Genomic DNA, 15476 nt, shown 5'->3' with positions numbered 1-15476 from the left:
TCAATCCATGGATTTGTGTGGTTTTGAGACCCAACTTCTTACTTCTACCCTAAAATTCAAATAGGGACAAATCTCTTAACCAAAAATTTAGAATCTTGTAGAAAAAATTATCATTTGATTATGTTTAAGATGGTCAAACATATACTTCTTATATTTTTCCTTAATTTTTGTACTATTGCATTGAAATTTAAAGTTTTCGCCATATAGAATAATTTTTAAATGCATGAAAAATTTCAATAATTTAGATTGTGTAAATTTTTTAGCACTAAATGTTTCAGATCACACATAGTAATCCATCATCAAGATGAAAGAGTGCTAGCTTTCTCTAGTCTCTAGCACTCTTTCATCATGATGATGGATCGTTGCGTCTAATCCAAAATGTTTATGTTAAAATATTTATACACAATCTATCATGCATTTCTAATGAATTGTGGAAATTTTGTGACTTCAATTTTTAAATTCCAAAAAAGAGCTAGTATCTTGGAAAATACATTCAATTATCTAAAAATTCTCATCTTACATATTTTTAAATTTTTTTGAATTTTCATTGCCACTTATAGCTTATTTTGGTACAATGTGATCCTTCACATACCCTAATAAAACATGTTAATATTATACCTCTAAGAACACATTCAAAAGTTTAATTTCAGCCTAAAGTGCAAGAGAGGCCACTTTATCTAGTTGTATCCCTTCAACCATCCTCAATCTATTGATGAAAGTTTAATTTACCTTCTTGATGACACTCCTGGCTTTGAAGTTGTGACAAAATCTATATGATTGTAGAACAATGCAGGATTAGGGACCTAGTTATCCCTTCCAATTAAAGATTTTAGATCATCTCTATTAGTTCATTCTAGTTTCAATATTATTACTCATATTTCACTAGATTTAATGAACCAACGATATTTGTAAGGGATTCAATGTATTAATAACCATAGCCAAGCAAATTTTGAGAATTTTTTTAATGACATGTCATTCAATAAAATGAATTGGTTCATCTCTAATTACATATTATAAAAATTGTCCATTTATTTTATAATATAGTTGTATCTTGGCCTTTATTGATGATTTGTATAGGTGTACATGATCATGTTTTATGAAGATTATTGTGTTGGAATTATTAATAATATAGTATCCATTCGTTGAGAACTAATCAAGACATTCTTGTTAAAAATTTATAATAGGAAAAGAAGGTAAGTATCTTAATAGTTATTTGAAGAATTTTTGTTCCAATTGCATGATATTGTATAGAAGAGGATTGTAGTTTAAAATTTCCATAATAACTAGTATAACGTAGGATGATTGTATAGAGATTTGGTCAATGTGAAGAGGAATTTAATTTGAAATAAATATATCTTAAATAGATTTTACTTGAGTTTGTTAATTATGTTGTTCATATGTTCTCAACATCTTACTAATGTTTTATGAAGAAATTTTTATATTAAATATTTTGTATTTCCTATTAGTAATGCATGAAATAACAAATTCATAAGCATGATGAAAATTCAATAGATAGCATCAAACCACAAAAGAGCAGATCACATTCATAAAATGACCTACTTTCATATATCTACAAAGGTATCCAATATACAAAATATATCTGCATGAATACACAAGCCATAAAACATGGTAGAGGTATGTAAATTATCTCCCCAACCCCCAACAAGAGCAACTATAAAAAAATATTTTACCCCACTCTATCTATAATAGAAACATTATCCTTTATTTAGATTATTATTCTACTTGAGCTAGTAAAAGGGTTATTACCAATTAAGGAAATTTATAGGAAATTGTGGTGACCACATACTAAGCCCAACACTATCCAAACCATTATCAATTTTCTAGAAGGAGGATCATCTATAATTTGATATTCAATGAAGAGTGGTTATGAGATCTCTAATGATCCTAATAATCATGGCATCACCAATTAGACAAAAAATTAATGTAGGATAATAGGAAAGATCTTATTTAAGCACCCATGTATAGAAGATTTGTTATACTTGAATAAAACTTCTCTAATAGAAATTATGTATTTATGTATGTATGCATGGATGTGTGTGTGTGTGTGTGTGTGTGTGTGTGTGTGTGTGTGTGTGTGTGTGTGTGTGTGTGTGTGTGTGTGTGTGTGTGTGTGTGTGTGTGTGTGTGTTTGTGTGTGTGTGTGTGTGTGTGTGTGTACATATACACACATATATATGTTGGAAATATTCAGGACTAACAAGGTTACTGAGAGGGGAGGGGTGAATCAGTAAACTTTAAAAAATTTAAACCAATTCAGCAAAATAACAAATTCACCATTCATTCATCCACTTTACTGTATGCATGAAAAGATTAACACACTGATTTGGTGACCCAGAAACCTTTCAATTTGAAAGTAAAACTGGGGTGGGGATGATGCCCACGAAGCTTCAATACTGCAGTATAAAGTTGGCCAGTTAAGGCTTACAATGATCACTTCTAGTGATCTGCCCTGTTAGGAGCAAATAGGACTGCTAGATCCACCTTGTTAAAGGATTTACAAACATACAATGAAGTATGTACTATGTTAGGAGATTTATAAAAGACTTTTAAGTCTACCCTGTTAAAGGATTTACAAACTGATTCACCTATTAGGATGAAGCAGTGGATCTGCTTGTAACTGGTTTGCTAATTAGATCTTATGTACTGATCACTTGATGTAATGGATATATCTTTGCTGCTCCTTGATAACCTTGTTGAATACTCTGCTGCTGATTCTCTTTCAATTTGCTCAATTACATTCTTACTTTTCTATATATTGCAAATGGCACAATACATTACATATATACCATTCCAATATTTACAGCAACAAGGTCGGTTGAACACAAGTGGAAAAAACATTACTGAGTCGGCCAGATAGTAGAAAACTAAGGTTCCTCAAACTCACTCGGTGACCTTCTGACGCTCGGCATCCACTATATTACACGGCATCGTCATGCACTCGGTAGAGGTAGGGACTCGGTCCATACTAATCACTCTGAGTAGCTTGGAACTTGGTAACCACTGGTGACTCGGTAAACATTGTGTCACTCGGTAGAAACTAACTCCTTCGATTCACTTGGTAAGCACTGAATACTTCTTTTACCTTTCTATCTTGGTAATCACTAAAACCTTCATTTACCTTCCTGACTCGGTAAACACTAGATCCTTCGTTTACCTTCCTGACTCGATAAATACTAAATCCTTCGTTTACCTTCCTGACTCGGTAAACACTAAATCCTTCGTTTACCTTCCTGACTCGGTAAACACTAAATCCTTCGTTTACCTTCCTAACTCGGTAAACACTACTGAACATACTTGGTAACCAACGAATGCTTGGTATGAACTGTAAATTGAGTGATGAACTCGGTAAGAATTTAGATTCGAATAAGTGTTGTAACTAATGACAAATGTATCATTATTCCAAAAATCTCCCCCTTTGGCATTAGTGACAAAAACACTTATGAGCCAAAATTTATATACAAGATCTGACAAAACTGACTTGATTCTGTTGTGCTGAATATACATGGGCTACCTTACATATAACTCCCCCATACATTATACACAAGATTTTTACATGAGTTATATGTCTTTATTCATATTATCACCACTATCATTATTTCTTTATTACTTTATTACCTTCTCCTCTTTTGTGTCTGATTCTCCTCTATATATTACTTTCTCCCCCTTTTTGACAATAATGCCAAAGAATAAAGAATGTATTTACATGGAGACACCAAAATGTGTGATAAACTCAGAATGTACCTGAAGAATTAGTTGCAGAGTTTTATACCAATTGTCTTGCAGGATTTTACATGTGGAGAGAGCTACTTGAACTTCTGCAGAAAGTTCAATCACATGGTCTGTAACAGAGAAATTATTGTCATGGATCAATGTTTTTGAATATGCAATGTGTTTCTGCATTGTGTTCATGATGGGAAGGATCATGTTCTAGATTTCCAGCAGTGTAGACCTTATCCTTCCTTCCTCTTTGAGTAGCTCTGCCTGCTTCTCTGCCAAAAATTTGATCTTGAGGTGATGAGATGAGCTTGAGCTGGGGTCAAGCTTCAGCGATTGGGCACTTATCTTCAGATCCTTATCTATCTTATTTAACTTTTCTCTTATTTCCTTTGTATACTCGGTAACATCACAAAGTTTTGCAAAAAGTGAGGTTACGCTATTAAAAGAATTTTCAATGTTAGACAAAATTGAGGTTAATTCACCTTGTTTTATTGCTAAGTGCTGAGCAATGTGCTCAAGCACCTTATTTTCAAATTTCCTTTCTGCTTTCTCCATTAACTTTTCTTGTCCTGAGATATCCTCATTAAATTTATTCACCGCTTCTTCTAGTTGCAACAAAATGTGTTGAGATGAATCCACATCAACACTTATAGCCTCAGTTATTATGTTTTTAGCACTCTCAATTATGTTGAATTCTTTGTCCCTTTCATTCCTTAGCTGCATTTGTTGTGCCTTTTGCTCTAGATGCTGACTAACCAATCTTAGTTCATTAACTGTAGCAGTTTCTAGATTTATCTTTGGAATGATAATTTCTTCATCCAAATCTATATCTCCATCTAATACTTTGCCTGTAAGCAGTAGTTTCAATGGTGTCTTTGGTTTATTTGCAGTACTTACCTCTTTTCCTTTTGAAGTAGATACAATGGTTGATGATTCAGGACTAGCAGTCAAGACTGGAATGGGACCAACTAAGGGTAAACTAAGAGAAGTGCTGGTTGTATCAAATCTTGATATACTTTCCAAAAATGATGTACTACTCAAAAATGATGTACATACTAGTATATTTTCAATTGGAGAACTGACTAGAGCAAAAATTGGGGCCAATGTGGCTGAGGAAGACAAAATTGATAAGAAACTTGGAAGACTTACTGTACAAGCTGCAGGTGGAAGAGATATACTCGGTGAAGTAACTGCTGTAGTGGATGACTCGATGGATGATGATGTGCTTTCAAGCTCAGTAATTGAAGAAGTGACTGCCAGCTCGGTAGATGAAGAGCTTGGCACTTGCATTGCAAAAACCTGGAGCTAAGAGGAGACTAGAGGAAATTGAGCAATGGATGTCTCTATTGTGCTCACAATCTTTCTTGAAGATCCTATCTCCATAGTAGATTTTACAGTCTTTGGTGGAGAGCGAGGAAGGGAGGCAATGACAGCTGCTGCAATTTTGACTACATCATCCTCTTCCTTAACATTTTCTTCCTCCTTTTCTTCTTCTTCCTTCTTTTTCATTACCTGTTCAAGGTATTCATCAATTACTTCCATAGAAATGGTGTTGCCACCATCCATATCCTCTTCATCATCACCATTGTCATCATCATCCTTGATCTCTGTGGGTTCCTCAGTTGTCTTATGCAGTTTATATGAATCACTCTAAACATCAGTTGCATTTTTAACAACTGGCTCAATGCTTTTTAGCAATATGAGACATGTATTAAATCTCATATTCATTCTGCCTTCATGATCCTTCAATTCCCTTTTGATTTCTGCATATGTTAGGCTGGGGACCAGTTCTCTTAATCTTTGCTCAAAAATGTCTTTAACTGTCTGCTCGGTGTTCTCCCATCTCACCTTTATTTTATCAAACAGTTCAGCAAGAATTTGGGAAACAAATTGGTCTGGAGAGAATTTCTAGGTTCCCAACTTCTCCATTATCAAATCTTCAATTTCTTTTTTCCCAGCAGGAGTTCTGGTTTCATATTTCAATGCCTTGAAATTGTTGATTCCTGCACCAATCCTTAGTTGTTTCATCCTTTCTTCAAATGTTAGAGGTGGTTTGCTGAACTCAACTTCTTTCTTGCCTCTCCTGGTTCTCCTTGTGAACACTGCCTGAGGTTTGGTAATGATTACCCTACCCTTTTTCTTTATTGGCTTTGCTTCCTTTCCTGGCTCCTCTTCTTCTTCTTCCTTTTCTTCATCCTCACCGTTGCCCTCGGTAAGCATAAGAGATCCAATATCATCTTTCAGTTTTTCTATCTTTCTCTTACCTTTAGAGATTGCTTGAGGAAGCTTGATTTCAAGCTCTATTCTAACCTTTGCCTCTTCATAGGTTCCAAATGCAGGCAACTTGGGATCCACTGGTTCATTTACCAGTGCCTCAATGATATCTCTAGCATCATATATATTTAGCTTATAGGGAAATGGTTTTACCCATGCCACTCGGGGTTTGACTACCTGGATGTAGACTCTGTCACAGTCAACCATGAAACAGACATCATCCTTATAATCTTCAACAAGTTTCAGAGGTATCCTGAACCTGTTGTTCATCCTTTCCTTGAAATCTTCAAAATAATTATCCATTACCTTGTCAAAATTGATACCCATTTCTGCTATGAACTTGTTTATTTGATACAAAATTGGAGTATCTTTCCTCCATACAACTTGCACCTTTAGAAGGAAAGAATTTTTGTACATAGAAAAATAAACAAACTAGCAAATAACCAAATTTATAGGGGTTTGTCTTTGCAGTCCTTATGTTATCCATGTTTTTATTCAATTGTCTTAATAGCACATCAGCTAGGTCAAACTCCATGTTTTTCTTCACAATCTTATATGCCAAATCTACAGCCTCACAGGGTACACTATTCAGCCTACTGGAACTATACAGTTTGTATGCAATAACACAAATACCAAATTTTAGGTCTATATCTAAAACATTGTTAAGCTTTAAACCTCTGCCATCCCATATAGCTTGGGTTAATTTCTGAAGTTCATCTCGACCTAGGGTTTTGGTGGTTTTGGCTTTGATCAACATTGGTAAACCCGTGATCTTGTGGATCATCTTCTTTGTTATGAGGATGGGTTGCTCTAACCACAATTGTCCATCATGCACACGGCTTAAGATATACCTTACCCATTTCACTTGGAAACTCCTTGGAAGATGTGGGATATGGGTTAAACCTTTGATTTCCAAATGTTTAAACTCAGGTTTTAGGGTTCCATCCACGCATAACTCGGCTAGGGTACTATCCATATCTAGTGTCCCTATTTCTTACATAGTACACTTGAAATGAGTACGAATATCATTGATAAGAAGTACCTTTGGAGGGATCTGCGATTGAGCTCCATGCGAGTCGAGTGATTCAGCGATGGTAGGAACGATTTTGAAATTGGGCACCTTCTAGTCAACTCCCTTCACAAGCATTTCAGAACCTTTCTTCGCCTTGCTACCACTGGTGTTTGCGGATGCCATTGCTGCTCGATGAGAGAACAATTTTGTAACACAAATTCTTCACTGGAAAATCGCTTCAAATCACTTGAACTCGCTTGGATGCACTTGAAAATATATTTTCTCTGTGAACTCTGAATTCACGGTGAAAAATGAGATCAAATTCTGCCTTTTTGATCGAAATCCTGTCATTAATGCTCGAGTACGAAGGTAGCTGAGAATTAGGGTTTTACAAATAGTCACCGACTTACTCAGTAAACCTTGCAACTTAGTGAACACACAAAACCTTTCTTATTTTCCCGACCAAGCTCGGTAAAGTCTGAAAACCAACCTTACTCGGTAGATGCAACACTGTGAATTATGACTTGTATCTGCAATACTGATTTATCATTTCCACTCCTTCTTTCTGGAACTGCTTAGGATATGGCTTGAAGATGCAGTCCCTTATCCTTTTTGATAAGTCTAATTAGGAATGGTGGAGTCACCCACTTCTAGAGTGACATTTCCATCATTTGAATTTTCTTGCTTGGTAGACTTAGGAATCCACTGTTGTTTCATTTGCTTTCAAATATTATCAGCTCTAGTTTTCTTTTCATCTTCAACTTTTCCTATATTCATGCAATTCTTGGCTATATGATCAAGTTCAGTACAAGTATAGCATCTTGTGGTTGTATCTTTCTTCCTTAGGTGATGCCTTCTACAGTTTGTTCCTATGTGTCCATATTCTCCACAATAGTGACATCTGCACCAAGTATTGTAATCCCAACCAAATATTGCTTTGACAATTTTTTCTATTGGATTGAATTATTTTGATCTACATTCAGATGCCTTGTGTCCTTGTTTCTTGCATTTGTGACATTCACCTTCAAACTTTGGTTTCTCCTTGCATACATTGGCTTTGTGACCATGTTGATTGCAATTGAAACATTTTCCATTGAATTTACCTTTACCATTACTCCAACATTTGTTAGATGTATGACCTATCTTGCCACAATCATTACAAGTAGGTCTTTGATTCCTTTGGGTACCTTGTTCAGAAGATTCACCTTCTTCCTTGTATCCAAGACTAGCTTTACCTTTTTGCTTATAAAAATTCTGCTCATTTTGCTGATTCAATTGATTCATGTCTGCTTGAGATTTCATCATCCTTTCATTGACTTTTTTTTCAACATTTAGATCATTTTCCAAGCTTTCATTGATTTGCCTTTCAGATCTTAGGTCTCTTCTTAGACTTTCATTGATTTGTCTTTCAATATTCAATTCATTTCTCATTCTTTCACTTTGTGCTTTGAGAATCCTGATTTCTTCATTTGCATTGGATAGTTGATTTGCTAGATCTTCATGTTCAAGGGATTGATTTTGAGTTTCATTTTCCCTTCTTTCTATTTCTTCTTGCATCATGTTTCTTTGCTCCATAATTTCACAAAATCTTATTGATTGAGTTTCTTGTTCCAATCTTAGCATCCTTACTTCTTCTTGCAAAGATCCATTCTTTTGTAGAAGTTCTTTGATTGCCTTGTCTACCTCATTAGCTTCATTTGAACTACTTGATGGGATGAGATCTTCAATTTTTGTTTCAGTATACTGATGATCATTCATTTCTTTTGCAAGATCTTTCCTTCTTTTTAGGGATAGAGAAAGATGCTCTTTTGCTTTTTTGAGTTGTATCATGGCCATTTCCAAATCTAGCTTCTCATTCTCAATAGTTTTGTCAAGTCTGAATATCTCCATTGTCCTTGATCTTTGCTCAAGTTGTTTAAACTTTATCCTAAGAACCACAAAGCTCTGATACCAATTGTTGGAAATATTCAGGACTAACAAGGTTACTGAGAGGGGAGGGGTGAATCAATAAACTTTAAATTTTTTAAACCAATTTAGCATAATAACAAATTCACCATTCATTCATCTACTTTACTGTATGCATGAAAAGATTAACACACTGATTTGGTGACCCAGAAACCTTTCAATTTGAAAGTAAAACTAGGGTGGGGATGATGCCCACGAAACTTCAATACTGCAGTATAAAGTTGGCCGGTTAAGGCTTACAATGATCACTTCTGGTGATCTGCCCTATTAGGAGCAAATAGGACTGCTAGATCCACCTTGTTAGAGGATTTACAAACATACAATGAAGTATGTACTCTGTTAGGAGATTTATAAAAGACTTTTAAGTCTACCCTGTTAAAGGATTTACAAACCGATTCACCTGTTAGGATGAAGCAGTGGATCTTCTTGTAACTAGTTTGCTGATTAGATCTTATGTACTGATCACTTGATGTGATGGATATATCTTTGCTGCTCCTTGATAACCTTGCTGAATACTCTACTGTTGATTCTCTTTCAATTCGCTCAATTACATTCTTACTTTTCTATATATTGCAAATGGCGCAATACATTACATATATACCATTCCAATATTTACAGCAACAAGGTCAGCTGAACACAAGTGGACAAAACATTACTGAGTCGACCAGATAGTAGAAAACTCAGGTTCCTCAAACTCACTCGGTGACCTTCTGACACTCAGCATCCACTATATTACACGGCATCGTCATGCACTCGGTAGAGGTAGGGACTCGGTCCATACTAATCACTCTGAGTAGCTTGGAACTTGGTAACCACTGGTGACTCAGTAAACATTGTGTCACTCGGTAGAAACTAACTCCTTTGATTCACTTGGTAAGCACTGAATACTTCTTTTACCTTTCTGTCTTGGTAATAACTGAAACCTTCATTTACCTTCCTGACTCGGTAAACACTAGATCCTTCATTTACCTTCCTGACTCGATAAATACTAAATCCTTCATTTACCTTCCTGACTCGGTAAACACTAAATCCTTTGTTTACCTTCCTGACTCGGTAAACACTAAATCCTTTGTTTACCTTCCTAACTTGGTAAACACTACTGAACATACTTGGTAACCAACGAATGCTTGGTATGAACTGTAAACTGAGTGATGAACTCGGTAAGCATTCATATTCGAATAAGTGTTGTAACTAATGACAAATGTATCATTATTCCAACAATATATATATATATATATATACACACATATATACATATATATGTATATACATATACATATAAATATACATATACATACATACATATATGTATAGATATAAATAAATATACATATATAAATATATATACATATAGATATACATATATATACATATACACATATATATACACATATGCATGCATGCATGCATAAATACATACATACATACATACATATATATCAAAGAGACATTTTATTTTTTAACAAATAGATAATAATAAATAAAAAGTTAGTGAGTATAGAATTGTTTGTGTTTCAAATTTTTAAAAATTGTTTTTGCATTAAAAATATGTCAATGGCATTAAAAATGATTGAACCCTTAGCACCTACCATTTTGCATAAGGAAAGAATTAGGGGTTAAAGGATAAAAGAATGTTAATCCATCTTTGAAAACTTGAGAGTTTCTTAATGGTATTTTTTATGGTAAAAGGGATACAAAGAATATATTATACACTTATGAATTGAGAAAACATCAATTTGTTGTTTCCAATAAAAATTTGTATAATACACCAAAAATGAACCTATTTTGGTTTGATTTGTGATAGTTTTCAAACCATTGCTTCCAATCATTAGTCGAAGAGCTCAATTTTCATCTTTAATTGAGAGAATTTCAAATAGAAAATATCTTCAAAGAAAAGAGGTGAGAACCTTAAATAGTTGTCACCAATGAAGATATGTGTCAACAAGCCACTTTTCAATCTCTATGCAATAAATGAACTTTAATACTAATTTTTGAATGAGCTCAAATTAAGGATGATCACTTAAATTCCACAAATAAGCTCTTTATTTAAATATAATTAAGGGGTCAAGGTTGAAAGTTTCATTTACATAAGAAAAAAAGAAAAAAAAAGATTCTAGAGCTACTAGAAACTAGAAAGTAAATTTTGAGAGCTAACCGAAACATACTATATTTAGGATGACCCAAATATACAACTATAACCACAACTAAAATTTCTACACTAAAAAACCATTAAAAACTAAGAGGTATAAGGGTCAATAAAAAAAATCAATAAACTTCAAGCAGCCAAAATAATGTTGTGAATATGAAAAGTTACTAATAAAGTTTTGCATTAATATTATGATCAAAAGAGATAAAGATCCAAATCTTTATCCATCCAAAGCTTGAAAGTATTTCATTCCTATCTCTCTACCTCCATTACCAAGGATGTTTTGTCTTAATATTTGGACAAGGGCATACTAGATATGGCAATGTTTTGCTTTTATCATAATGCCCCATCTCTAATCTCTCTTGTAATTTATTGGTCCCTATTCCTCTTGAGGTTCTTCTCCTTCTTCGATTGATTTATCTAATTTGAATCTTCTCTCCCAAGGCCATCCAAATTTTCATCATGTTTGTATTTGATAACCCATTCTTAATCTTCATTTATTTTGTTCTCAATTTAATCTTTCAAGACCTCAATTTTATACCAAGAAATATTTCCAAAAATAATTAATTCCTTCACATAACACGCGGCCTCAACTCCTTAAAGTCTCACTCCCACTAAAGCACCACAAAAAAATTGTGGTAGGACCATCATAGGAGCTTCTTCAAATTTGACCTTTGATATCTAGAAAATTTCCCCTATCTTTCATAATCAATGCATAATCCATGGGGAGAGATATTTTGAGATTTTCATCAATGTTCATGATGGTATTGTGAAGACTTTGTAAATATTTATCCTTAAACAATATTTTGTACAATTCTTTTTCTCTAACTTTGTCTTAAAATTTTAAAAGTGTAAGTTACCCCTACCTCCTTGTAGTCAACACACACACACACACACACACACTTATAGACATATATGTGTTTGTGTACACTCTGCCACAAGGTTTTGCCTCAATATCTCCAAAATGTCAAAAATCTCCCCTTGGAAAAAGTTGTTCTAATTGCTTGCCTTATTAAATCTTCTTCGAGTTATGAACCATCATTTACCCAAATCCTATGATATGCCTTGCATGAAATCATTTTCATCTACTCTTGCAATAGCTAATTCATATGCTAATGTGTTTCCTTTTCTATAAATATGGTTCATTGTGACGCTTTCTAATATTTCAATCACTTTCATAGCTTTTTCCAAATACTCAATTGCAATCTCCAATTTGGAGTCTTCCTTGTTTTGAGGGCATTTATAATTATAGATAAATCATCTTCTATATATCAACTATTTTAGAGCTAGATCTAAGCATAGCACTAGTCCCTCCATTAGAAATTTTAATTCAGCTAAATCATTGGTGTCAATCTCTTAAGGTTTTGCCAATTTTGTAATAAATTTACCATAACATGAGTGAATGATACATTGTGCTCCTAAAATATCTAGGTTACCTCTTGATGTTTCATCAAGCTCATCAAGGTTAAGTTTGAACTATCTTTCCTTTGGGAGACACTATCTACAATGTTCTTTATTATATTTTCTTTGTTGGATGCTATTTTCAACTATCTTAGAAATTCTAAGTCCAAAACAGTTTTTTATCATTTTGTCATCCCAAACAGTTTAATAACTTGTTGTATTTGTTAGAGAATACATTCTTAAACAAATAAACTCATATTCATTATTAATAACTTTCATTGAACTATTATAAATAAAAATTTAATAAATAATGTCTAGACAAAATAAAAGACTTGAAATTCAATTATAAGAAACTATTAAAGAAAACAAAGACTTAATAATAAATTGATACCTAAAATTGTCCTAATTATAAATCAACCAAGATCTAATCAAATTTCCATGATGCTCTTGCAATATTTAAGTTTACATTAATATTGAGACACCAGCTAAAACTTTTCTACAATAAAAAGATCCTCATATGATGATTTACATAAAATGTAATGATTCTAGATGTTTGTAAATATTAAATTTACTTTAATGATGTGAGAGAAACTTTGATATTATCTTCATTTTGTTATTTTATTATACAATGAATCAAATTTATCAAAATTCAAGAACAAGGTCACTTCTTGCATCACTTCCCAAGTGAAGAATGATTGAAAACCGCCCATAAACTGAAGGTACTCTCTAAAAATTCTCATTGAATTATTATTCTAATTGAAGAAATATTTAAATGAGGCAACGGAGAATATACCTGTGTCAAAAAGAGAAATCATATACAACCACTTTACAAATAAACTCTTAACAATAATTATACTTTAGTTTTATATTGAAATAAATTGTAAATTATAGATAAAATACATGACTGTAATCAGAATAGGATCTAGATGCTAGAGGTGTCTATATGTTATATAATACCCACTTCAAAATGAATTCCTTAAATAATTATAATTTATTTTGAATTGGAATAAATTGAGATTCCAGATAAAATATATCAGGACCCAGCCATAAAATAGCTATAATTGTTGAAGTGATCAAAGAATCATAGTATTCTATATCCCCTTACAAAAGCTAAACAAAATCATTGGGTGTAGCCATGGATGGAAGAATGACTATTAAAATGTGTATTATTGATAGAATTCAAATGTTCCCATCCCATTACCACTAGCTTGTTTGTTAAACCATCTCTGTGGATTCCCACGGTATAATGACAAACATTCTTTCAAAAACAATAATGCATATTGCATATTCAATAGTGAGAATATAGGACATGTAGTGCACAATTCAATTAACTTTGCCTTCATTATCATAATAAACATATGTTTCGTAGAGTTGTTAATATGGCACCATCTATTTGCTTTGAGCCTCTGGTTTGTTTTAAAAAGTTGTTAAAAAGCTATCATTGATTCGTTCTAGGTTAGTCATGTCAAAACTAAATATAATTGTTTATTTATTAATATGACGGCTTTATCATATAAACAAAGGACGGTTTACATTTATAATATGATTCAGTGGGGAACAACATAGAATGCTCGTGAATTTTTTTTCTAAAAAATAAAATTATGTAGCCAACTTGTCCACTTTCAAATAAAATAATTTTAGACAACATTTGAATATGGCTGCTAAATAAAATTGTACGTTGAAGGTATATCTTTTAATTTCAGGTAGAGAAAGGTGGGACACGTAAATTCTAAGTACCTTATATTTAGATTTTGGGTGTTAAGTGCATCTTTTTATTTAACCATAAAGAAATATCTTTTAATTTCAGGGAGAGAAAGGTGGGACACGTAAATTCTAAGTACCTTATATTTAGATTTTGGGTGTTAAGTGCATCTTTTTATTTAACCATAAAGAAATATCTTTTAATTTCAGGTAGACAAAGGTGGGACACGTAAATTCTAAGTACCTTATATTTAGATTTTGGGTGTTAAGTGCATCTTTTTGTTTAACCATAAAGAAATATATTTTGAAAGAAAGTGAAAGTTTAATTGTAAAAGTTTATTATTATTTTCTGATAGTTTAAGAGGTTAAAGTCAAGATTAATTATTATTTGTTGTAACTAATTATTATTATTATTTATTAAGTGCAAGTATATTCAAATCTTTTTTTGGGTTTGTGTTGATTTTAAGATGATATATATGTGATGACTAGTAACAAAATATTATATAAAGCTACATATATTCTCTTAAGATTGTATTTGTCTATATCCACATATCTATACAATTAATCTCATTTTTATATGACATACTTATAGATTTTTTTTATTTTTTTTTACATTAGCATTTGTCATCATGACATATTCACTCAACATCTCGTTAGATGTTAGAATTGAAGCATCGTGATATCACTTCTATATTAGCATATTCTCATATATTTCCCTTATCCATGTGTCAAAATTATGTGTACAATTGTATTGAGTTATTGACATATTCTTCTATTTAAAAGAATTCAATGCAATCATTCATCATTGAATATCTAAAAATAAAATTGCATCATAACATTTTAATGTTTCAATTGATATATTAAAAAGAATCTAATTTAGAAAGAATAATGCAACTCCAATTATTAACTAATTTTGTAAAATTTATAGCACTCCTTGGATATAATAATTTATTATATTATTCATCTAATTTACAGTTAATTTTTAACATCAATTTTGATGCAAAAAAATATTTTCTATTTTTTTAAATAATTGCATGTGAGGTTGAAATATCAATAGTGACATCACCTTAGTCATTGTATTGGCAATTGGGTATGCTTTTTATATTTGGACACACCAGCACTATATTTATTACAACTAATTTGTTGTTGTTGTAAAAGATTTTTGCTCTGTGTCATTTGGATCTCTATAACATACACTTAAATTCCTAATTGTTACCTCCAAAATAATACAAACACATA

The sequence above is a fragment of the Cupressus sempervirens genome, chromosome 5, assembly GCF_028749045.1.
Source record: "Cupressus sempervirens isolate cs-2001-9-10 chromosome 5, ASM2874904v1, whole genome shotgun sequence".
Classification (NCBI taxonomy): domain Eukaryota; kingdom Viridiplantae; phylum Streptophyta; class Pinopsida; order Cupressales; family Cupressaceae; genus Cupressus; species Cupressus sempervirens.
This window is presented reverse-complemented; position numbering follows the sequence as displayed.